This window comes from Canis lupus, chromosome 11, assembly GCF_048164855.1.
Source record: "Canis lupus baileyi chromosome 11, mCanLup2.hap1, whole genome shotgun sequence".
Lineage (NCBI taxonomy): Eukaryota > Metazoa > Chordata > Mammalia > Carnivora > Canidae > Canis > Canis lupus.
Window position 1 is genome coordinate 12,319,481 of NC_132848.1, and position 25,265 is coordinate 12,344,745.

The following is a 25,265-nucleotide window of genomic DNA, read 5'->3' on the forward strand; positions in this document are numbered from 1 at the left end:
ATAAGAAAAGAAGGAAATCCTGTTATCTGCTACTATATGGATGAACATTGAAGACATTATGCTAAGTGAAAAAAGCCAACCACAGAAGGACAAATACTGCACGATTCCATTTATATGTGTTATCTAAAGGAGTCAAACTCATTGAAGCAGAAAGAACAGTGGTTGCCTGGGGCTGGGGAGTGGAAACTGGGAGCAGCTCTTAAATGGGCATAAAGTTTCAGTCATACAAACAGAAACAGTTCTAGAGATCTGCTCTTCGCCATCCAGTTAACAATACTATACACTCCACTTAAGATTTTGTTAAGAGGGCAGATGCCATATTATGTTTCTACCACAATAACAATCATCTTTTAAGGCTTACTTTAATTTCCAGGCATATCGATATCCCCAGCAAAAAAGGGAAATCTGCATAGGAAAAGAAAAAATAGAAAACCTTTGTATTTCTACCATGCCCATGGATGTGCCAGACTTTCCAAATAATCTTGCCAATTGGAGGCCCACTCTTGGTCTTTAATATACATTAAGGGCTTTGCAAAAGTGCTAGTGGGTGAAAAGGCAGGAAGCATCTACAACCATCTCAAGGGGAGCCTTCTGCTTCCAGGAATAAAGTCACACGTTCACAGGTGCTTCCTGTTTTTTCAAACACCTTGCCCACCTTCTGCACACCACGTTTGCATTCTGCAAAACGTGAGCCCAACAGGAAGTTGCCTGCAAATTCAGGTAGCTTTTCTGACTCTTAACGAGCTCTTGAATCTACTTTCAGAGAAATGCCAGCAAAAACTGTAGTCATTTGTAGCCCAAGAACAAGTCTGGAAGAAAAATACACAGAGGACTAGCACCAAGAGGGTGAGAATATTTTTTCCTGTGAAAATGCTGTTTGCAATTTACATATTTAAACAAATACATGTGTTTTATGTTTTGAGCTCCTGCGGGTGGAATTCGAAGTGACTGCAAGTGGGTGGTGGTTGTCATTTCTCTGTTGTGAGGGAAGGAGTAGAAGAAGGAAGGTGAAGTACAGAGCAGGAAAGAGACCTGTGTGGCTGGAATGCCCCCAGCTAAGCTCAGGGGAAGAATAACTGGAAGGATTTTTCGATTTTGGGATGCTCACAAGGTTGTCCTGAGATTTCAGAGCCATCATCTTGAAATGAGCATGTAGAGCGTTAATTAAACTGTGATAGTGTTCACAGTAAGCTGTGATTAAACTTTGCGGGGTAATGTCTTCTTAACGTGGTCACAAGTGGACTTGGAGTGAAAGTGGCAGGTTCCAACTCAGTTTTCAAATGGGTTCAGAGAAGTTGTTCAAGGCAATAGATGAGAAGTCACATATTATACGTAATGAATAATCTTAGAGAATAGATTGATTTTTTTGTAATTAAAATTCAAAACTGGAGAAATTAGCAATTTCTAGTAACAATATTTATTTAGCTGCCAATTTATATTTTTTTTCATTTTTGTCCAATCCATGTTATCAAATTAAGTTAAACTGCATAAATGTTTTTGTTTATGGACTCTTTGATGCTTTTGTTTTTTTCCCACAATGAAAATAAAATTAGTAACCACAAAGGTAAGCTTCTTCCAGGTAACTGGCAAAAGGGCCAGATGGGAGAATTTTCCTCTGCTGGGATTCAAATACTTATCTGTAACCTACACTGGTTAGAACTGGTCCATGTCCGACCTAGAGGTACCACCCTTAGCAGTAAATTAGAGGAACAAAGCTAAGGTGGATTAACTTCCTTTTCCTTGTAATAACAAAGGTGGGAACACCTGAACATCTTATATAACAAAAACCCTTAAATACATTTTATTTGGAAAACTTTATACATCTAAGAGTTTGAAAAACTGTGATTTTTTTTTTTTGACTGTAAAATCTGTTCTACACAAGAATGTATAACTCTTTCAGCCATCTCATGTAGTTTGGTAAAGCAACACGTCACTGTGGGAAAATCTCTACTGAAGATCCCAACCTGTAAATGCCATCAATCCGAAGAAGTCCTTGTGCTGAGGAACCGGACTTCCTCTCTGGACATACATACAACACAGTGGAAAATAACAAATGATGACAAAGGTAGGCAGGATTCTAGTGACTCGGTTCTGTCATTTACTAAATGTCTCTGGTTTCAATTTTCTCATGAGCAAAATGAGAACATTGGATTGGGTATTCTCTGAAATCTTTCCTACCTTTGAAATGTGCTGATCCTTAGGTTTTTAAGAAAACCTGGAATAAAAGATAGCACATGCTAAGTATCAGATGGGGTGCTGTGTTGGTTCTGAGAAGGAAGACATTACATAGGGCTGGGAAACCTGAGACGGACTCTGCAGACTAAGAGCATGAGCTGTGTCTGGAAAAGGGCACAAACCTAAGAAGGCAGAGAGGAGAGATAGGAGGCCCTAGGCTCACTCCGCAGAGGAGCAGAGGCTCGAATATGGCTAGATTTAGGGCATGTTCAAATATGGCCAGGCACACACCCGAGTACTATAGAAAGTCCTGCTTCTTGCTGCCTTCATGTGCAAGGATAATAAAGGTCTCTTGTAGAAAAGGTTTAGTAGCTGAGACAGATGATCAAATAAGCATCCTCAGAAGACAGCCGTGAAGATCGACTGGATTTTCTTAAATTTTATTTTAATTCCAATATCGTTAACATACGGAGTTATTTCACTTGCAGGTGTGCAACACACCGATTCAACAGTTCTATACATCTCCCAGGGTTCATCACAACACGTGCACTTCCTATTCCCCATCGCCTATTTCCCCCATCCCCCCACCCGCCTCCCCTCTGGTCACCACTAGTGTATTCTCTAGAGTTAAGAGTCTCTTTCTTGGTTTCTCTGTCTCTCTCTTTCCTTTGCTTATCTGTTCTATTTCTTCAATTCCACATGTGAGTGAAATCATATGGTATCTGTCTTTTTCAGACTGACTTATTTCGCTCAGCATTGTACTTTCTAGCTCCATCCAAAACGGGTCAGCTACATGCAAAAGAAGGAAACTGGACCACTTCCTTACACCCCGCACAGACATAAACTCAAAATGGGTTAAAGACCTACATGTGAGACCTGAAACCATTAAAAAAAAAAAAAATCCTGGAAGAGAGCTCAGGCACTAAGGACTCTGACGTCAGCCATAGCAACATTCCTCAAGACTGGCTGGGTTCTAACACCAGAGCTCTCTTTTAAATAGTTTAGAGTTCCTTAAAGAAGCTCAGAAAATATGTCTTCCCGAACAGAAACTATACAAAATCATAGGCTAACAGGCCCACTGGCTCTAGGGAAGGGAGCAGGTCACTCAGGGTGAAAATGATACTATCCACCAACTAAGAAAGTGGCAGCTTCCTACATTCAAATGGGACCACGTGACTTCTGCTCTTTGCCCTCTGACCCCATTCTGTTCTCTCAATCAGTTCCTCTATGATCTTCCTTGCTTCCAGGACAACTCAGGCTGTATGGCCAACAGGTATTGGTTCTCCTGATCCCCTTTCTTTGTTCATCTGCCATCCAACAATCCCCTTACTTGCTCTCCCCAATTCTACTCCTAAGCGCCTGAGCACTGTTGTAGAAAATCTGAACCGTGCTGCGTGCGGCTTCCATGTATGTGTTCTTGTAAACACTATATTCAACCATTTTTACAAATCCCTCCATAATCACCGTCTTAAAATTTTCACTGCCTTTCATTTTCTTTATCCTCAGATCCTTACTGTGCTTTTACTTCCTGAGGGTATCTCACAGCCTGTCTTGAGAATGTTGATGTTGCCTGATACTTCCTCAACTCTCCCTGTCATTGTATCTCCAGTTTATGCCATATCTTCACCCAGGGACCTACTTAGCTAACATCAAATAAGTAAAATCTTATCTATATAGTATCACCTCATCTTTTCGACAACATTGTGAGATCAACTCTATTTTACAGAGGAATAAGATGTGCACCCAAGATCACTCAGCCAGTAAAAAACAAAGACAGGATTTAAATTCAGGCAGTTTCAGCTCAGAGCCTGCATTCTTTTCCCTCACCCTGAGAGGAAGTGGAGAGAAAGGGGTGTATGTGTTTGGGTTGGGGGGGCAGGATTTGAACATAGGTATATATATGTTACGTCATATCCAAGACTACTTTGTCTCTTCTGCCCTCTATCCCATCCTTACTCAAAGACTTTGTATCTGCTGTATAACAAATCACCTCCAAATCTGGCGGCCTAAAACAATTGCACAGCACTGCCCACAAGTGTAAAGGTAAGCTGGATGTTTCTGCTCACACGGGTGGGTTTGGCTAAATGTAGCTGTACTTACTCCCATGACCAGCTGGAGGCCTGCCTGGGACTGGACGGTCTAGAATAGCCTTACTCACATGTCTGGAAATCGACCTGATGTCAGCTGGGGAGACAAAAGTGGCTAGGCCACGTGTCACTCATCATCCAAAACATCCAAAGCCTGTTCACATATTAGTCAGTGATTGCTGGATCCCCCCACACACACCCTCCCACAAAGGCCAAAAGAGAACAGCTCTCTGTGTGCAAGCAAGCACTTTACAAGTCTGTTTGCATCACATGCATTATCATCTCATTAGACAAAGTCAAGGTCAGGCCTAGAGCCACCAAAGGGAGACACAACTACAAAAAGCCTTCAGACTCTGATGCATCAATTATACACTACCCCTTCTCTTTCATCCCACCCTTTCCACTGACCCCTTCCCTTATCTACCAGTTTGATAGAACAAACCCTGTTCTAGAAGAACCTCCCTTCAATCCCATTATCCCCTGAGGTATGAGGTAGCTGAGTCCATGGGGAGTAGGGATTGCCTGCATCACCGAAAGGTCTCTGAATTAACTTCCATGTAGAAAATAATGATAACGAAAGGATGAAGTAATTTAAAAAATATACAATAGCCACAATAATTGTAAAAAAAACTTAGACTTCTATTCAGGGAGGAATATTGTTTAGGAGGTTGGCATAGGGTGACACTAGGAAAGCGGGCTTTTAGTTGGTTATATTTCTGTTTTCACGTTCTCTATAGACCATGCACGCCTCATTACCTGTACCAGAGAAAGATGCCCCTGCTGCTCTGTCCTCGTATTACCAGTGCTCCAGAATCTTTCCTCTGAGCCTTAGCAAGGATGCAAGACACCTGACTTTGAAGTTTCATCTTCATTTGTACCTCATTATGTTAAAAGACAAGACCAAAAAACACCCTAATTTTTCTCTGGCTTTCCCTAAGTTCCACTGAAGGGCATATATACTTTTAGCTTCACAAGATGGTACATAACTGCTCTGTGATTTCCCAGCACTGTGTGAGAGTTTCCATTGCTTCACATCCTTGCTCACACTCATTATTTTAATCCTTTTCAGTTTAACAGTCATAAAATAGCATATATTTTAATTTGTACTCCCATGTTCTAAAAGCCTTGTGTGCTTCATTGTACAGAATATTGAAGAGAAGTTTTTTCTTTTATTTCTCTTGCTACCTCCCACAATCCAATTTCTTTTAGGACTAATCCTAAAAGGATTAGTTTGTGATCTTTTAGCTGACAAATTAGTCACCAGCTTTTTTCTGGGTAAATATATCTCAAAGCAGGTGTTTACTTCACCTAGTAACAGAAAAGGTAAATTATTCACAGAAGTAGAGGTAATACGGCTGGGTCAGTTCGAAGGTTCAGAAAATGTCTCTTGATTTTTGTTCCCTTAAGTCCTCCCACAGGTTGGTAACCACAGGAGCAGCCAAAGCACTGCATGTAAGGTTGCATTTGTGTTATTTGCAGCTTGGCTTACTAAAATGAAGTTACTGTAAATCTGATAAAGATGTGCTCTTGTCATTTTTCATATATATATATATATATATGTATGTATTTACATATTTTTAAAATTGGAGTTCAATTTGCCAACATATAGCATAACACCCAGTACTCATCCCATCAAGTGCCCCCCTCAGTGCCTGTCACCCAGTCACCCCCACCCCCCGCCTACCTCTCTTTCCACCACCCCTTATTCGTTTCCCAGAGTCTTGTCACTTTTCTATCCTTGCACGGTGGTGAGGGATTTCAGACATGAACAGAGCTCCACTGGACTTAACTCACTTTGAAAAACCCTCAGATAAGCATCTGAGTTCTGGGGCCCTTTACAAAAACAAAAACAAAACAAAAAAAAAAAAACAAAAAACAACTTCTTTTTCTTTGTTTTAATTTCAGGATTTTATTGGGCAGATGAAGGCTGTTTCCTTTAGAAAATCTCCCTCTGTGTTTATGCAGCTTATAATGGACTTTCCACTCTTACTCAGGCAGGATTTGGAAGCACAAGCTGGTGTTCAACTCAGCGAAAGTATCAAAATAGCCAGCAATGTCAGATCATTAAACAGAACACTATAGAGTTATCAATAGACATTAGAAAGCCTTTTTAAAGGGTCATTGAAGAATCTGAAGTGATCTAAAAAATGTCCATGATATAAGATTGAGTTAGTGGAAACTTATACATAATATGTAATAATTTATAGAGATATATACCAAATATTAGCAGTGGGTATGGTTAAGTGAAGAGATCATGAATTAGTAAACACTTAAAAATGCACTTCTGATTTTCAATAGTTCTACCAAAAACATGTATTCCATGTAACCCAAAATAATTAGAATAAGAAGTACTTATTAATAAAAAGGATAATGTAGCAAAAGTTCTGGGAAGACTTAGGCTTGTAATGTAAAAGCTTTGAGGCCATAATATATACATTTATTTTCCCTTTTGCTTCCTTGAGTTTGACATTGGTGTAAGAGAATAATGGAATTATAACTAACTAGATCTATTCTGTAGATCTATGTCCTCCCAAAACCCAATCCACTATAGCATGGGGGGATATTTTAACCTCCCAAGCATTGGGTGGCATTCCAGTTGAGGAAGTCACTCATCATTACTGGAGAGCTGGAGTACACAAGCTTAGTTGAGGGTGTCCTTGGGGCAAAGAAGAATTTAGTTAGACCTGCCTACAGTAACAACAAGCTTCCTATTCCTTCAGAGAGCAGTTGTGACCCTCAAAAGAGGAAACTGAAAGAGAATGAGTTAAATTAATGCTTTATTAATCAGTGTTGGTACAAAGTAAATCAGTCACAAGGCACTCAGTTTCATTAATATGCATCAAAGTATCATTACACTCATGTAGAAGCCAGATAGGGACGAGAGACAGTCAATGGGTGATTTCATGAGGGTCTTCTCTCCTTCTTCAATTGCTATTGCATCTATTATAATAATAATCATAAACTCATCTCTTAGATCAACAAATTGAGAGATTTAAAAAATACTCTATCTTATCCTAGCTTGTTAAAATCCCTGTATACAATTTCCTAAGACTGGGGGTGAATTTAAATAAATTTTTCAAAGCAACTGAGGATGTGTTTGTGTAATGGTCACACAATGTATCTAGCACTATACAACATTTTGTAGAAGCTAGAGAGATAAGACACTCCTTCTAAAGAAATATCTTATTGGGGAGATAACAAGAGACACACATGTAGCACACAAACAACATTAAATATTCCAGGGGGCATAGTAGGGTGAAGTATAGATGAAATGGTCTACTGCAATTTTAGAGTATGAACTCTGGATTTGGTTCCCCTGAAAATCTAATCTCAGTTCCTTTTAATTATTATTGGGCAAGTTTCTTAATCTCTGCATGCCTTAGTTCTTCATCTATAAACTGGTAAAGAATTAAATCTGCTGCATAAAATAATCTTAGGCCATATGTTTAGAAGAGTGTCTAACACATAGATGGAGCTCAATAAAAACTGGCTCTTATCTTTGCCATAGGTAAAGAAAAATAGTTCAGAGAATGCATCTGATACTTGTAAAATATCAGTTGCCAGAGTTGGACCAAGCTTTTGACAGAAAGTGATGCCTCTTAGAAATGGCATGATCAGATTTCAAAGAACATTTTTAGGTTTGCATTTTATAAAAGGCCAGGGATTATTCATCCCAATGACAGCTATAAATCATTCCCAGACAGAAAAGAAAGTGGAAAAAATATGTCAGTTGATTATTTTCCTTAAAAAAAATCTTAGATCACTGATTTGAGGTTTCTCTTTAAAGTTTGAAAAGTTTATGACAGACCACAGCTCATGATGGGGACAATCCTGAGGATATACGAAAAGCATTTCCCATGCAGGAAGAAGAAAATATTCTAAAGAAGAGATAAGAGTGTGCCATGAAATCAAAAAGGTAAGAAAATAATATTTATTCATTCATGAAGGAAAGAGGTTCTTGGTAATGAAAAGTTATTTTCTTCAGTCAACAAACATATTAAGTGCCTACTACGTAAGACATGGTACTAGGATCTAGAATCTAAAATTAAAGTAGCCTGTACCCTCAAGAGTTTGTGATAGACAATTAAGTGGTACAATGCAATGTGACAAAGCTTAGAACAAGTCCCTACAGAAGGCATGCAAGGGAGATAGAAGGCAGGGATCAGGAAAGGCCCCCTGGAGAACATGCTGTCTGGATGCATGCAGAAGAATGAAGTACTGTAAGGACTTCACTATGGCCAGAGTACCAGGGTGGTAAAGTAGGGCACGTAGCTGAGCCTGGAGATGGAAGCAGGAGTCATGTGAAGTTCCGCCTTCATTCTGAGACCAAAGTGAATCCATTGAAAGACTTAAGGAATGGAAATGATATTCAACTATTTTCATTTTTGTAAGATCACACTGGTTGCACAGTGGAAACAAATTGGAAAGTGGACCAGGATTGAGCTATCATGAATTTTATAGCCAAAAATCCTGTATAGTTTTCTATCTACATGAAGTCTGCAAAGTGCAATGAAACTCACTTTCTCTTAAATCTGTGTGGCTTGCTGATGCAGGCCAGGGCTATTACCCATTCATCAATCCTCCTCACACTCCCAATCAGTTCCCAATAATTAATAATACAGCTGCCACAGTAGATGAAGAAGAGGAGGATGAGGTATGAACTTGCTTTTTCTCTTTTTCAAATGGAAATCAGCAGACACTCGGGGAGCCATAACTTGAGGAGAGAGTATCACGCGATAGTTAATAGTACAGGATCTTGATTAAAAGGCCAGTTCTGCCCCTTGTTCTTTCTGTGAACTTGGGCAAATTTGTCAATATCTCTGGTCCCAGCTTCTCTATTACAAGATAGGACTAAAATCACTCCTGCCTTGTATTAAAAACTGGCTAACTACTATAAGAAATAAACCAAATCTCAAAGGCTTATCACAATAAAATTTTATTTCTGGCTGAAGTCAAGAAAAGGCATGAACTCAGATGATAAAATAAGTTAAAGGTAGCAGGATAAAAGCGATGGATATAGAAATTACTTTTCATATATACATAGAATAACCAAATAGAAGATATCGTCATTGAAAAACTTCATTTACGTTAACAAAGATTAAGTACTTTGGAATAAATATAAAAGGAAAGCTGCAAGGAAAACACCCCTGAAAGCTATAGAAGGAAAGCTGGACAAATGGAAAGACAGTCTGTTTTTGTTTTTTAAGAGGAGAGTGTGCAAGCTGGGGGAGGAGGGACAGAGGAAGAGGGGAAAAAAGAATCTTAAGCAGGCTCCACGCCCAGTGCAGAGCCCAATACGGGGGGCCCAGTCTCATGACCCTGTGATCATGATCTGAGCCAAAATCAGAAGTTGGACGCTTAACCAACTCACCCACCCAGGCACCCTGACACCCCCAGTGTTTGGATAGCATGACTCTGAATCATAAATTGTCAGTTCTTTCCAAGTTAATGTAAAATGTAACACCATCCCAAAAAAGACACAAATAAGCTTTCTTATGGAGGTAGACAAGTTGATATTAAAAAACCATGTGGAAAGACAAACATACAAGAAAATCCAAGAATACACTGAAAAGGAAAGGCTGGGAAGAAGGAATAGCTCTAATCAACATAAAATATGCTATATGATCTTCATAATTAAAATGGTGAGATGCTGGTGTGTGAGTAGACCAACAGACAAAGATAATAGGTTAAGAAAGTCCAGACATGGACCCAAGTACATACGTAAATAGAGTATATGATATAGGTGGTATCACAAATTACTAAGAAAAATGCTATAATTTTAATAGATTCTTCTGAGACAGCAGGATGGCCATTTGGAATAAAATAAAATTAGATCCACTCTTCACACCATACATGAGCAAAAATTCCAATTGTAACAGGGATCTAAATATTAAAAAAAAAAAACCTGTAATGTATTAGAAGAAAACACAGATGAACAGGTGAATTCCTCCTTAACCTTGGTAAGATTTCCTAACTAGGACTCAAACCCAGGGGCAATTTTTTTAAAATTGGAAACTGGCTATATAAAAATAAAAATTTTTCCGTATGACAAAAGAAATCATAAAGTCAAAGACATCAAAGACTTTGAAAAAGTGTTTACAGCATAGCTCTAACTACAGATAGAATACAAATACCGCTAATATATCAAGAACTGTTAAAAATTGAGGGGGGAAATAATTTTTATAAACTCATTAAAATGCAGAAAAGGCAAGAGAAGGCAATTAACAAACAACTTGTAAAAATGAACTTTGAATATACGAAACGGTATTTAACCTCACTCATAATTAAAGAAATATTAAGTAAAACTATCCCGGTATATAATGATCAGATTGGCAACAATTTAAAAATATGACAACAACAACAACAAAAATATGACAACACGTCCTGCAGAGAAATAGGCAGGCTCATACATTACTAGTAGGAATGCAAAGTGGTACAAGTTTTTTAGAAGGAAATTTGGCAATAACCTGAGAAACTACATCTGCACTTACCCTCTGACTCAGCAAGGCCACTTTTTAATTTAATTCCCATATAGTTAACATACAATGTTATATTAGTCGTTGTGCAATATAGTGATTCAACAATTCTGTACATTACTCAGTGCTCATCATGGTGAGTGTTCTGTTACCAATCTCCTTCACCTATTTTCCCCATCTGCCCGGCCTCCTCTCCTCTGATAACCATCGGTTTCTTCTCTAGAGTTAAGAATCTGGTTTGGGTTGGTCTCTGTTTCTTTTGTTTCTTAAATTCCACATACGAATGAATTCATATGGTATTCATCTTTCTCTCACTTACTTCACTTAGCATAATACACTTTAGATCCACACGCGTTGTTGCAAATGGAAGATTTCATTCTTTTTTTTTTTTTATGGCTGAGTTATGTTCTGCTGTTTGCATATACACCACATCTTCTTTATCCATTCATCTATTGGTGGACACTTGGGCTGCTTCCATAATTTGGCTTTAATAGATACAGCATATTAGAACGCTATAATAAACATAAGGATGACTTTTTCAATTAGTGTTTTTGTATTCTTACGGTAAATACTCAGTGGAATTACTGAATCATAGGGTAGTTCTATTCTTAATTTTTTTGAGGAAACTCCATACTGTTTTCCACAGCGGCTGTACCAGTGTGCACAAAGGTTCCTTTTTCTCCACATTTTTTGCAAACCCTTGTTGTTTCTTGTGTGTTTTTTTTTTTTTATCTTAGCCATTCTGATAGGCGTGAGGTGATATCCTATTGTGGTTAGATTTGTATTTCCCTGATGATTAGTGCTGTTGAGCACCTTCTCATGTGTCTGTTGGTGATCTGTATTGTCTTCTTTGGAGAAATGTCTGTTCATGTCTTCTCATTTTTTTTTTCATTAGCTTCTTTGTGTTTCCAATGTTGACTTTATAAGTTCTTTATATATTTTGAAATCTAACCCTTAACTGGACTTGTCACTTACAAATAACTTCTCCCATTTATAGGTTGTCTTTTAGTTTTGTTGATTGTTTCCTTTGCTCTGCAGAAGCTTTTTGAGGTAGTTCCAATAGTTTTTGTGTTTGTTTCCCTTGCCTCAGGAGACATATCTAGAAAACTGTTCATATGTTTGAAGTCAGAAAAATTACTGCTTGTCCACTCTTCTAGGATTTTTATGGTTTTAGGTCTCACATACAGGTCCTTAGCCCATTTCGAGTTTATTTTTTTTTTTAAGATTTTATTTATTTATTCATGAGAAACACAGAGAGAGAAAGAGGCAGAGACACAGGCAGAGGGAGAAGCAGGCTCCATGCAGGGAGTCCAACCCGGGACTCGATCCCGAGTCTTCAGAATCAGGTCCTAGGTCGAAGGCCGGTGCTAAACCACTGAGCCACCCAGGAATCCCCGCGTGTTTATTTTTTCATGTGGTGTAAGAAAGTGGTCCAGTTTAATTCTTTGCATGTGGCTGTCCAATTTCCCCAACACTATTTGTTGAAGATAGACTGTCTTCTTTCCATTGCATATTCTTGCCTCCTTTGTTGAAGATTGGCCATATTATCGGCTTCATTAATAATATATAGAAATGCAGATTTCTACATATTGATTTTATATCCTGTGACTTTACTGAATTCATTTATCAGTTCTAGAAGTTATTTGGTGGAGTCTTCAGCGTTTTCTTTTTCTTTTTTTTTTTTTCTTCAGCGTTTTCTATTTATAGCATCATGTCATTTGGAAATAGTCAAAGTTTTACTTTTTCCTTACCAATTTGGATGTCTTTTATTTCTTTTTGTGTCTGATTGCTGTGTCTAGGACTTCCAGTACTATGTAGAATAAAGGTGATGAGTGGATATCCTTGTCTTATTCTAGACCTTGGGGGGAAACCTCTTAGTTTTTCACCATTATGATATTTGCTGTGAATTTTTCATAAGTGGCCTTTGTTATATTGAAGTATGTTCCCTCTAAAACCATTGTGTTGAGGGTTTTTATCATGAATGGATGTTGCACATTGTCAAATGCATTTTCTGCATCTACTGAGATGATCATAAGGTTTTTAACCTTTCTCAGATGATCATAAGGTTTTTAACCTTTCTCTTGTTGATGTATCACATCGATTGATTTGCGAATATTGAACCACTCTCTTGCATCCTAGGAATAAATCCCACTTGATCATGGCGAATGATTTTTTTTAATGTATTGTTGGATTCAGTTTGCTACTATTTTCTTGAGGGTATTTGCATTTATGTTAATCAGGGATTTGGCCTATAGTTCTCTTTTTTTTTTTTTTTTGTAGTGTCTTTATCTGGCTTTGGTATCAGGATAATGCTGTCCTTATGGAATGAATGTGGAAGTTTCTTCCCTTTTCTATTCTTTGGAATAGTTTGAAAAGAATAGGTATTAACTCTTTATAGTTTGGTAGAATTTACCCGTGAAAACATCTGGTCCTAGACTTTTATTTGTTGGAAGTTTTTTGATTACTATTTCAGTTTCATTGCTGGTAATTAGTCTGTTCAAATTTTCTATTTCTTCCTGATTCAGTTTTGGGAGGCTGTAGGTTTCTAGGAAATTATTCATTTCTTCTAGGTTATCCAATTTGTTGGCATATAATTTTTCAGAGTATTCTCTTTTAATCCTTTGTATTTCTGTGATGCCAGTTATTATTTCTCCTCTTTCATTTCTGATTTTGAGTTCTCTCTCTCTGTCTGTCTCTCATGAGTCTGGCTAATTGTTTATCAATTTTGTTGATCTTTTCAAAGAACCAGCTCCTGGTTTCATCTGTTCTATTTTTATTTTATTTTTTTTCCTATACCATTTATCTCTGCTCTAAAATTTTTTATTTCCTTCCTTCTGCTCATTTGGGGTTTTGTTTGTTCTTCTTTTCCTACCTTCTTTAGATGTAAGTTTAAGTTATTTGGGATTCTTTTTGCTTCCTGAGGTAGGCCTATATTGCTATAAGCTTCCCGCTTAGAACACCTTTTGCTGCATCCCTAAGATTTTAGGTCATTGTTCTTTCTTTTTCATTTCTCTTTATGTATTTTTAAATTTCCACTTTTATTTCTTGTTTGACCCTTTCATTGTTTAGTAGCATGTTATTTATTTAACCTCCATGTATTTATGTTTTCCCAGATTTTTTTTCTTGTGGTTGATTTCTAGTTTCAAACTATTGTGGTTGAAAAAGATACACGGGATGACTTCAATCTTTCTGATTTTGGTGAGAATTGTGTTGTGGACTAATATGTGATCTATTCTGGAGAATGTTCCATGTGCACCTGTGTATACTGCTGTGTTAAGATGGAATGTTCTGAATATATCTGTTAGAGCCATCTGGCCCAATGTGCCATTGAAAGCCACTGTTTCTTTTTTTAAGATTTTATTTATATACTTGAGAGAAAGAGAGAGAGAGGGAACACACACACACATAAGCAAGGGAAGGGGCAGAGGGAGAAGCGGACTCCCCACTGAGCAGGGAGCCCAATGGGGAGCTCAATCCCAGGACCCTGGGGTCATGACCTGAACTGAAGATACCCTGAAAGCCATTGTTTATTGATTTTCTGTTGGGATGATCTCTCCATTGATGTAAGTGGGGTATTAAAGTGCCCTTTTGCTATTGTATTAGTATCAATTACTTTATTTGTTATTAGCTGCTTTATGCATTGGGTGCCCCCATCATGAGTTTATACATATTCACAATTGTTATGTCTTTTTGTTGGATTGTTCCCTTTATGAATATATAATGTCCTTCTTAGTCTCATTACAGTTTTTGTTTTAAAGTCTATTTTGTCCAACATAAGTATTGCTACCCTGGCTTTCTTTTCACTTTTATTTGTATAATAAATGCTTTTTCATCCCTTCACTTTCAACATGCATGTGTCTTTAGGTCTGAAATGATTCTCTTGTAGCCAGCATATAGATGACTCTTACTTTTTTATCCATAGCAAGTCCACTTTTAAGAATTTATCCAGAAAATACCCTTCCAATAATACAAAAAATACATTTGCATGGGTTATTAATCACAGCATTGCAAATGTACATCTACACAGCTATAAGAGGAAAAAACTAAAGAGTATTTCTATGAACTAATATGGACTCTTTTCCAGGATACATCAAGTAAAAACAAGACAAAGTGCAAGGGAGTACCTATTTATATGCCATCTTTTATAAAAGAAAGAGAAATAAAATATACATGTTTCTACCCATTTCTGCCCCCACCCCAAAAAAGTATAACCTGAAACTAAAGATTACTTACTTAAAGAAGTAAGAGGCAGGGGCATGAGGTGGGAAGGATGATGGGACAGGAGAAGAAACAGCTCCCTGAGTATAATTGTTTGTACAGTTCTGACTCTTTGAAACCATGATGATATGTCATAGACCAAAAATACAAATAAGTGATTCAAATCAAGCAGGATGAGAGGAGAACCCAAAATTCATACAAATAATAACAAATGAGCCTAACTCAATTACAAACTATACCACTCTGAAGGGAGTGGGGAAGACAAGAGTAAACCTAAATAAGTTTGAAAACAGTATATTGACTATGTCTCTTAAGACTAAAGACAAAAGGAAATGTACACAACCATTGTATATGAGTTAGTAACTTCCTCCAACCTCCGAAAGAGGCATGAGTTAGTAATTCTGAAACTAGCTTGTGTATCTTATAGGACTGTGCAAATAAGTAAATAAACTTATATAAGAAGCAGATTCTTACTGTCGGAGAAAGGAGTTGCAAATAAGAAAAACCATAAGTAACTATTTTAATTTTTAGAGTTATCCTTGGAAAAATGACCCCAGGTTTGGAGCAGGGAAAGCATAAAATTAGCCTGGAACATCTTGTGGTGCAGGAAAAAGAAGTGCTCAAAAAAATAGCAGGGAATGTTGAAAGGACACAGAAATCAACTTGAAGAGGCTCCCAATGGTCAAATACAGGCCAATGTGGAGAATAAAATAAATGGTGATAGTAATGGATTAGAACATATAGAATAAAATAAATACCTATGACTCCATGCCAATATATATACATAATTGAGTTAACCAATAAATGAGAAAAAAAGGAAAACCTTCTCTTCTTTACAGAATTTTAATTAATAAGTGTCAAAAAATTATGGAAATAAAAAATTCAGTTGGCAATTAGTGGCTTAAGAGAAGATAAGGTACAGGTATTTAGATAGTTTTAAAGCATTTCTTTATAAGATACTAAGTAAAAAGGGAAAAACAGTTACTTTATAGTAGAGAAATCCATCAGACACTACCTTAACCAAGTGATCAAACCTAACATCACCAGGAATAAGCTACATCAACATCACAGACTCCAAATACAATGAATTAGGAAAACTATGATGTCATTTCTGTGGTATTCTTACTATGTATGTATAATATGAATTTAATCGTTATGAATTTAATCTTCATTTAGATCTGGGACCATAAAATGGGCATTTATGGAATAATTGGCAAAAGTGGAATACCGTCTGTAGATTAGTTAATACTATAATATCAATGTTCATTTCCTGATTTTGAAAATTATACTGTATTTAAATTATCAATATTTATGGAGATTGAATAAAAGGCATATAGAAATTTTATACTATATTTTGTACCATTGTTGCAAGTTTTTATTAACCTGAAACTATTTGAAAATAAAAATTTTAAAAATATATGCTGAAAAGAAAAAAAAAGCATTTTAAAATCCTGCCATCTCTGATTACATACAATTTTGTTTTTATTTATTTATTTTTTTTTACAATTTTGTTTTTAAAGGGAAAATTTGACACCCTCTCATTTTTATTTCCTTCTCAAAATAAAAATTTTAATAACATTTTGCTTTATGAAAAGCTAAAAAATATACATGGAAAGATTTTTTATATGTAAATTCTCCCCCAGATTAATATGTTCCCTTTGACTCATTAGTTTATAATTTTCCAACTATTCCTCACATTTTCAGAGGATATGATCCAAGGAATGATGTAATTTTTGTATGAATAAACTCCTAGTGATTGTACCTCCATGGTCATTTTGTCTTACAGTCGAATTTTACGTATATATTGTTCTAGCCAACAGATCTCAGGGAGTTCCTTTTCTACCCAAACTATCAGATGTAATTTAGCAGTAAAGAAAGAGTTGGCTCACGTGTAACAAGTACTCATGTGCGATTATGGAGTTTTCTTCTCTATTTCAAAAAGAAAGGTGGAGAAATGGAGAACAGGATAAAGGCCTGGAATCCCTGCTCCAGAAAGGTGAGAGCAATTTTGCCAACTACAAGACTCTTCACTACTCTGTGCTTACTTCACATTTTTAGCCTTAAGTTATGTTGAAGCCTTCTAGTTTCTTAAAATATATTTATTTACAACCTGCAGCTAATTAGGATGAATACTTTTTCAATTTCATTTTAATGAAATGTTTTGTTTTGGAGAACTCAAACGAAAACACAGCAAGTCTCCCAATTTCTACCACCAGAGGGCATAAGACATTAAGAAATAGGGCGAACAAAGCCCACTTGCTTGTGAGGTTCTCTGATTCTTATGGTTTGAAATCTGCAGTCAGCCACTTCCAGAAATGAACTCATTGGGAAGACAAATGAGGCATGTGCAGAGGAGGACAGGAAGAGCTTCGGAGGGAAAAACTCACTTTTTTGCAAGAATGTAATCCTCAACCTTGTTCTCAAAAGTGCTCACCTACATTCATTTGTTAATTATGTTATTGATTTAGGTTAAACACTCCATTCAACACTGAGAAAGGTTGGCAGTAATAAATTTCCTCTCCTGGTGATGTTTAAAAAAAATATTGGCTGGCTGATGCAATCGAATCTAGAAAATGAAGGATGAGCTTGTCCAGAATCAATGAGGCCAAGGTCTCTGAGTTCAATTTGTGTATGGATCAGTGAACATCTCTGTAAATCAGGTCCACCTCCTCACTGTGACCAGCAGGTGCACATCGTGGGTCGCAGAGGGGATGCAGAGAGAGAGCGTACGTACAAGAACCAGGCCAGCCCCACACTGGAGAACTGAATCAAAATGAGCGCTCATCCTGCTGATGTTGGGTTGATGAGGTCTCCTTACACGTGTATGGTATTTTGAACTTGAAGTTAGAAATTACTTGGAGTAAAATAATTTAAATTTCCCTGTCCCTCCACCATCATGGCTGTATCTCCCCGCTTCTTTATTTCTATTTCCTTTCCCACCTAAGCCCCAACTCCCCCATTTTTTTCTTTGATTGGTATAAACACGGGAAAGGTGATGAATTACTGTTTTTAATGGTTTTAAAACTTACTTCAATTCTGCCAATAGTTGTGCTGAAACAGTTTGAATGGGCAGGTGATTGATCTTAGGCTTGGACTTGAATCCAACTGGTCTCTTCATGAGATGGCGCCTCACCCACTCATTATTCTGGGGTCATTTCCTCCACCTTGCATAAAAATCCCTTGTGCTCATTTCACAGACAAGCATTTCTGAGGAAAACTGTACATGTTAGTTGGAATCAGTCGGATATTTCTATAATCAAAAACAGTCCATGTTGGTTTGAGGACGGTCATGACTAGTACTGCATCTGTACAACTGGAAATACCAGTGCACCACATTTTTCTCCCATGATGCTTCCAAATCTCTCTAAACAGGTAAAAGCAAACTAAAGAGCTAATTTTGACAGTTTAGCCAAAAACTGTGTTAAGTATTTGCGATATAAAGGCTAAGGGTCTGGAAGGATGGTTGGGCATAATATGGAATGCTTTATATTATTCTATCATGTTTGAGATAATTGCAATGTTTCCTTTTTATGTTCTCAGAATGGTCCCAGATATAATTACATAAATGTTCTGCACTGCCTAAAATTTACTGAAGTCTGTTTTTTGCTAATGTAGCTCATTATTCATTTCTACTTTACCATCTTTAGCCTTTTAATCGGTCTTTTATTATAAGATTTAGTGTTCCTCTTTAGATGTGAGTGTTACTGAGCCCTAGCTCTAATTAATATATGAAAACTATCTTTTGAATCTGCCAATTCTGACTGTTCTGGTTTGATACCTTTGGGAACCAAATTCTTTTTTAATGAAGTTGAATGGGTTTCAGAAGCAAACTTGCCTTCATCACAATTTAGCCCACCCAGGACCTGCTCAGTGTGAAGCCCGTGGAAGTTGATCCTATTCTTTTGCTTTGAGCATCTGACCAACCTCTGTGAATCCATATTGGAAAGGACACAGAGAAAGAGTCGATACCATGAGCTCAACAGAGTTCACTTTCCCTTCCCCAGCCCCTCCTTCGTGGGCCCATGGGCCCCTCGGGGATTCCAAATCACATTCTTCCCTTCCTGGACTCAGGTCAGATGGAGTTCTTCCTTTATCAAACTTGAATGCCTCCTTTGCTTCAATGCTCATAGAATTATACTGATTCAGAGAATACCCAAGGCTAAGTTAGTTTATATATAGTGACTCTTTATAGGGCAGCCAGATTTTGCTGACATCTGAGAATGGGATGTTAGAATATACTGGAGAGAACCTTGTCCTAAGGATCCAGGTTGAGACTGAGGTTATACTCCGCACACCTGGGTAGGCTTCAATATGTTCCTCAGGTAGCAGGGATGGAAACTCCAAACACTACCTAGATATATGAAGAATATGTGGCTTATTTATTATATATCATAGATTTACTCTTCCTCATAAACACCCACCTCACTGGGTACCAGGGGATGGAAAACACTCTTTCAAACTTACTAAAATTAGGTATTATTGTCACTTCTCTTTTAAATGGATTTTTCTATGATGCATTTTCTTTTGGATACATGTCGAATCTTTCCACCTTTCTCTCTCTTCCTTTGCTCTTTCCAACGATGGGGAGGATGGGGCTGATATACTCACATGGCAGCAAGGTCAAGGCATGACAGGGCTCTCCTGATTCCCAGTGAATGGTCTGGTCCCCTCCCAGCTGATGCGTCACAGGGTCCACACTGGTGTTTGGAACACTTTGCTGGCACATACTCTGGCCCTATTTGCCTCTGGTGTGTCTTCTCACACTGCAGCAGATCGTGCATTCTCAGGCCTCTCTCTGCCAATTCTCTGGTCTTCTAAGCACCAACACATCTACTCATTGAGGCCTAAGGGACCTTCCAGAATCCCCAGCAGTCAGTTATGTCTCATCCATCTAGTCATTTGCCAATGCCACACTCAATCACTTCACATGTCTGCAAGGCTCTTTCCTCCAGAGTTTCAAGCAGTGATGGGGGAGAAATTGGATTCTTCTTTGAACTTTCTAAGCAGGTTGCATATACTGAAAAAACTACATCCCTGATTCTCCTTCCTTTCTTCCTCAGCACTCCACAGCATGGAAGGGAAAACATCCCATTACCTGTAAGAAACTTCTTTTTATGATTTCTTTGCATGCCCTCTCTTTTTATGTCCTTTCTGAGATGGTATTTGTCTCTTTTTCTAAAGTCATAGCAGTAGACAGGCTGCAGAGAGACAAGCTAATTCATTCCTAAAGAAAAATGCAGCTGGAAAGATCCCAAAAACATTCTCTGACACACCGAACTTGTGTATAAATTTCAGTTTCCTCAGCCAAAAAATGGAGAAAATAATATCTGGACCCAACTCCCAGGATGAGGAGCTCTCTTGAAATCTTTCTGGATAAAATCTCTAGAAAGTGGAATTGTATAGATGTCTATTTAATAGAAGGTTTGCCCTCTCAGAAAGTCTATGCTAGCATATAATCCTGCTAGATTAGCCATAAAATAGCATGTGATGCACACACATGTGCACATGGAATCATTCTCCACTCGTATCCCCCTCTTTGGAAATGTCCTTCAATCTGTGTTAGGCTTAAACAGCAAGAGGCTGTTAAAACTTCAATATAGTTACAAGTCTAATGTGTTGCCTTTTCTTAAATGATTCAAAAACCTTAAAAACACAATTTACAAACACAAACACAAAAGCCTTTAAGAGACAATTACTTATTCATTCAATAAATATTTTCTGAGCATCTACTATGTGACAAGCATTGTGTCGGGTTCTTGGATGCATCAGTGGTCAAAAAAGACCCCAAAACTCACAACAAAACATAGGAGGCAGGGGGAAACTTTTGGAGATGATATAGGAGTTTATGGCATCAATTGTGGCCATGGTTTCATTGGTGTGTACTTATCTCCAAATACATCAAGTTGTATATACTAAACTCCTATGGTTTTTTGTATGTCAAACATCTATCAATATAGAGGTTTAAAAAGAGGACTATGACCTTTGCCCTCATATTTGACAAGAACAGAAAAAGGTGAGAAAAAGGGAGGCAGAAGATAAGCAATATACTTAAAGTATACATATATATAAATAAATAATATTGTACGTTAGGAGCAGACAAGTAGATTAATATAAAAAGAACACAAATTATTACAATGATTAAAGTAGCTATTGTTGTACCCTCATTTAGCATATTAAAAACTGACTCACTTATTCATATCTCTCAATTAGTTTATATCTTCCAGTGTTAAAGAAACCTTTAACCAACAGGGGAAGAAATATTGCCTCTGACCAGCAAACGTTGCAGTTTGCATGTTATGATCCTTAGTCAGGACCTGAGCCCTGAGTGACATTTCCAGAGTGATTCAGACTTAATCCAGTGGCCATGTTTGCCCTCCCCCCTTGCCTGCCTCCTTCCTCTTTCTAGAGTCACAGGGCACTTATCATGTCAGTGGGTCTTTTCAAGATCAGTTTTCATTTCTGGCAACCTGTCATGTTTTCCTGAAATGATACGTTCTTAACTTATGACTGGCAAGACATGCTGTTGTCCTTTCAGTATTATAAACAATTTTGGCAGGATTTGTTAGCACTATGATCAACTTATGATGCCTCATCAGCACCTCTTGATAATTAGACCAATCATCCGAGAGGTTTTGTTTCTGAGAAGATGAGAGATTGAGCTTACTCTGGGTAATGTGGTGAATCTATCTTCTTTCAACCCTCAATGTATTTCAACCCCACATGTATTCCGACACGGCTGGTCACAATCTTTCTTAGTCTTGGTATGCTTCTTACTTTTTCAGAACTCCTGGAATTACTCATAATTCTCTTCACCTTACCTACATACAGGAAAAGTATGTATCTATGTTTAATAAAGGGCCATATATCCAATAAAAGAAACAGAACACTCACATATGTCAACACCACCTTTCTCTTAAAATTAATACAAATTAAGCATACCTATTATGTTTAACCTTCTTCGCATCACAAAGTTCTGTTTTGAATTTCACCTTTTCCTATTTGGTTATCATCACAGATTTGTCAAATCAAGAACTCAATTTGTTTATGAATAATTATTTTTTTATGCTGAAGTGGTTTTGAGTTGGATAGTGGAAATCCCTCAAAGCTGACTATTGTCAGCATTACTCCAGGTATTTTTAAAGCAGCTCTGCATTCAGACAAGAGGAAAAAGGTCCCCCTAATCTTTAATTTGCTCAGGTTCATTTTAGTGGAGAGTTAGAAAAGAATGAAGTTCCAGACACTAGAGAGCACATTTGACATTTTATTTCTCAACCTCTTTAGTGAGAGAACATACTAAGAATCCACGTGTTTATTTTTAGTTTAGCTTTGATTTCCTAGATCCATTTTATTTTCTCCTAAATATTGTTCTTCTCTATGACATAATTAAATCCAGATTGAGACAGGACCCTTCAAAAGGGGTTCATATCAGTATTATCCCCCATTTTTACCCTCCAGCTGAACCTAGAACTCAAATCCTTTTTCTGCAGCTTTTACTCTTATCTTTCAGCTTGGAAATTGGGAAAAGCTTTACAGAAGAAATAACATCTGAGCCAGGTCTTGAAGAATCAGAGAATCTACCAGTTGACAGGTGGTAGAGGATGGAGTGGGAATGAGATATAAAAAGTACCCCAGATAAAACTGAGCATTTATGCAGGTACATCATGTGTGGAGATCCAGAGGCACAAAAAGGACTTGGGAGTGGAATGATGGGAGGAGACGGCAGTGAGAAGAGTTGATGGCAATGTGGTATGTTTGGTTAGTAAGAAAGATCTTAGTTTGCCACACTATGTAGTTTCATTTTTATCCAGTGGGTGATCCTAGTACAAAAGTAACTAGGTAGTTTTAAGAAATGCCCTGGAAAACTAGTCAAAATAAATTAATAATAAACTCAAAAAACTTATTTATGTATACCATCAACCTTCCTTCAGTGTGAATAGAGTTCTTCTAGAAGGGGATTAAAGAAGGAAAATTTTATGTAAAGAACTTTTAACAAACTTCTGATGTTTTTATAAACTGAAGTTGATAAGTCAGTTCTAATGAACATATCATCTCATTGTATGATAGTGCTTATCCATCTCCTTCACCCACAGAAGAAGGGATCAGACATTGCACCACTGTGGTAAAGAGAATCCTAAAATGGCCCCATGATCAATGCCCCTGGTTTACGTGCATGATTCGGTTACATATTTGATTAGGTTACCTTACATATCAAGAATTGAAGGATTTTGCAGGTATAATTAAGATCCCAAATTAGTTGACAAATTCATCAAAAAGGAGGTTATCCTGACTGAACCTGACTTAATCAGTTGGAAGCCCTTTAAAAACATTTTAGACTTTAAGGAGGTCACAAAGACATTCTTTTCTTGGCTTTGAAGAAGCAAGCTGCTGTAATAAGTTCTACAGCTACACGGAAATAAATTCCACCAATAATTATGTGAGCTGGGAAAAGGAATTTGAAACTCAGATGAGATCTGTGATATCCTAAACAAAGACTCACCTAAGCTAAGTCTGGAAGCCTGACCCATGGAAACTGTGAGATATAAGTATATAGTGTTTTAAGTTAAAATTTCTGGAAATTTTTTATAAAGCAATAGAAAATTAATATGCCTTTAGAATGGTAAGGGAAATCACACAGAATCAATACTTACCTATTAAAATAGGCAGCGTGGTTATGATTAAAGGCTACATGGGTTCATATTCCAACACTACCACGTACTTGCCATGTAATTTGTGTATCTCCATGCTTCCATACCTTGATGTCCTCATTATGAAAGAAGGATAAAAATAAGGCTTAACCTCATACAACCATTTTGAGGATTAAAGGATTTAATTTATGCAAAGTCCCTACAAGGGCACCTGGCACACAGTAAGCACACTATAAAACGTTAGCTATCTTTACATGATGCTTCTCTACTAATTATCAATGGATCAAGATACATCAAAGGCTTTCTTCAAATACCCCTCTTAATAAATAAGAGTATCACCCTATTAAAAACATTCAAGGCATCCTGATGAAAAGATCAAACTTATCACTGTGTTGAGTTTCCATAGTCAATTTCAGTCAGAAAAAAAGTTAAATAAAGGATAACAGAAGAAAACGTGATCTCAATTTCAAACTACAAAAATAGGTGTGTGTGGGGGCTTACTATATCTGGAACTCTTTATGCTCTCCTAAGATTTGGAAATCAGTCACAGTTCCAAAGTAATCACTAAAACACATGAACAGCTGCTAAATTCTTGTGTTATAATTGCTATATGTTATTTCCAAGGAATTATACAATGCAAATATTCCACATCTATACAATATAATTGAACAAAATACTTTGGGGAAAGCTATTTAGCTACAGTAGGTAGAATAAAAGGTAGGTAGGTAGATGGAAGGGAGGGAGGGAGGGAGGGAGGGAGGGAGGGAGGAAATAGATTACTTGGAATCATGATCATGAGAAGATATATCTTGAATTCCCTGGGTTGAATTGATTTAATTTTAAAGAAAACATCAAAAATGTCAGCAGATTAACGCAATAGAAACTAATTTCTTGCTCACAGATGGTTTAAAGTGAGGTCGACAGGGAAATTCCTTTCCATGCAATCACTCACTAACCAAGACTCTCTCCATCTTGTAGGCGACTCTGTATCCTATGGTTTCATTGCTATTTGCTTCCACCTGACAGAGTAGAAATAACATAGAAGAGCACATGTGGGAAGTTGTAATGGACCAGACTGAAAAGTAGAATGAATTTTCCCTTTGCTCTCATTTTATTAAGGACCACTCAGTCACATGGCCATATGTAACTGCAAAGGAGAAAGGGAAACACAGTGGGGCTCTTGTGCCAGTTGGACAAAATGGATTTCAGTGAACAGGAAGCAGTCTCTGCCATAAACAACATGCGGTCCGGATGTGCAACTGGCACATGGTTGAAAATTTACAGGCGAAAACATAACTTTTGAGTCAAGATAATCTAGTTTCCAGGGGCCTGGGTGGGTTAGTCCTTTAAGCATCAGACTCTTGATTTCAGTTCAGGTCATGATCTCAGGGTCCTGAGATTGAGCCCCTTGTCAGGCTCCATGCTCAGCAGGGGGCCTGCTTAAGATTCCCTCTCTCCCTCTGCCCCCATCCCCCCACCCTCACATGCATTTTTTAAAAATATTTTATTTATTTAAGAGAGAGCATGCATGCATAAGGAGAGAGGAGGGGGAGAGAGAGAAGGAGAAGGAGACTCCCCACTGAGCAGGGAGTCCTACCTGGGCTCAATCCCAAGACCCTGAGATCATGACCTGAGCCAAAGGCAGGCACTTAACTGACTGAGCC

General features: G+C 37.5%; 1 long non-coding RNA gene across 1 annotated transcript in view; it reads left to right on the top strand.

The window, feature by feature from the left end:
* The first annotated feature begins 679 nt into the window (after positions 1-679).
* Positions 680-25,265, top strand: part of LOC140642508 (uncharacterized) — a 53,551-nt gene continuing 28,965 nt past the window's right edge. The window contains exons 1-5 of the long non-coding RNA XR_012038941.1: positions 680-846; positions 1,901-2,065; positions 8,050-8,178; positions 16,770-16,952; positions 18,154-18,328. This is a non-coding gene — a long non-coding RNA (uncharacterized lncRNA). The remainder of the gene's footprint in view (positions 847-1,900; positions 2,066-8,049; positions 8,179-16,769; positions 16,953-18,153; positions 18,329-25,265) is intronic.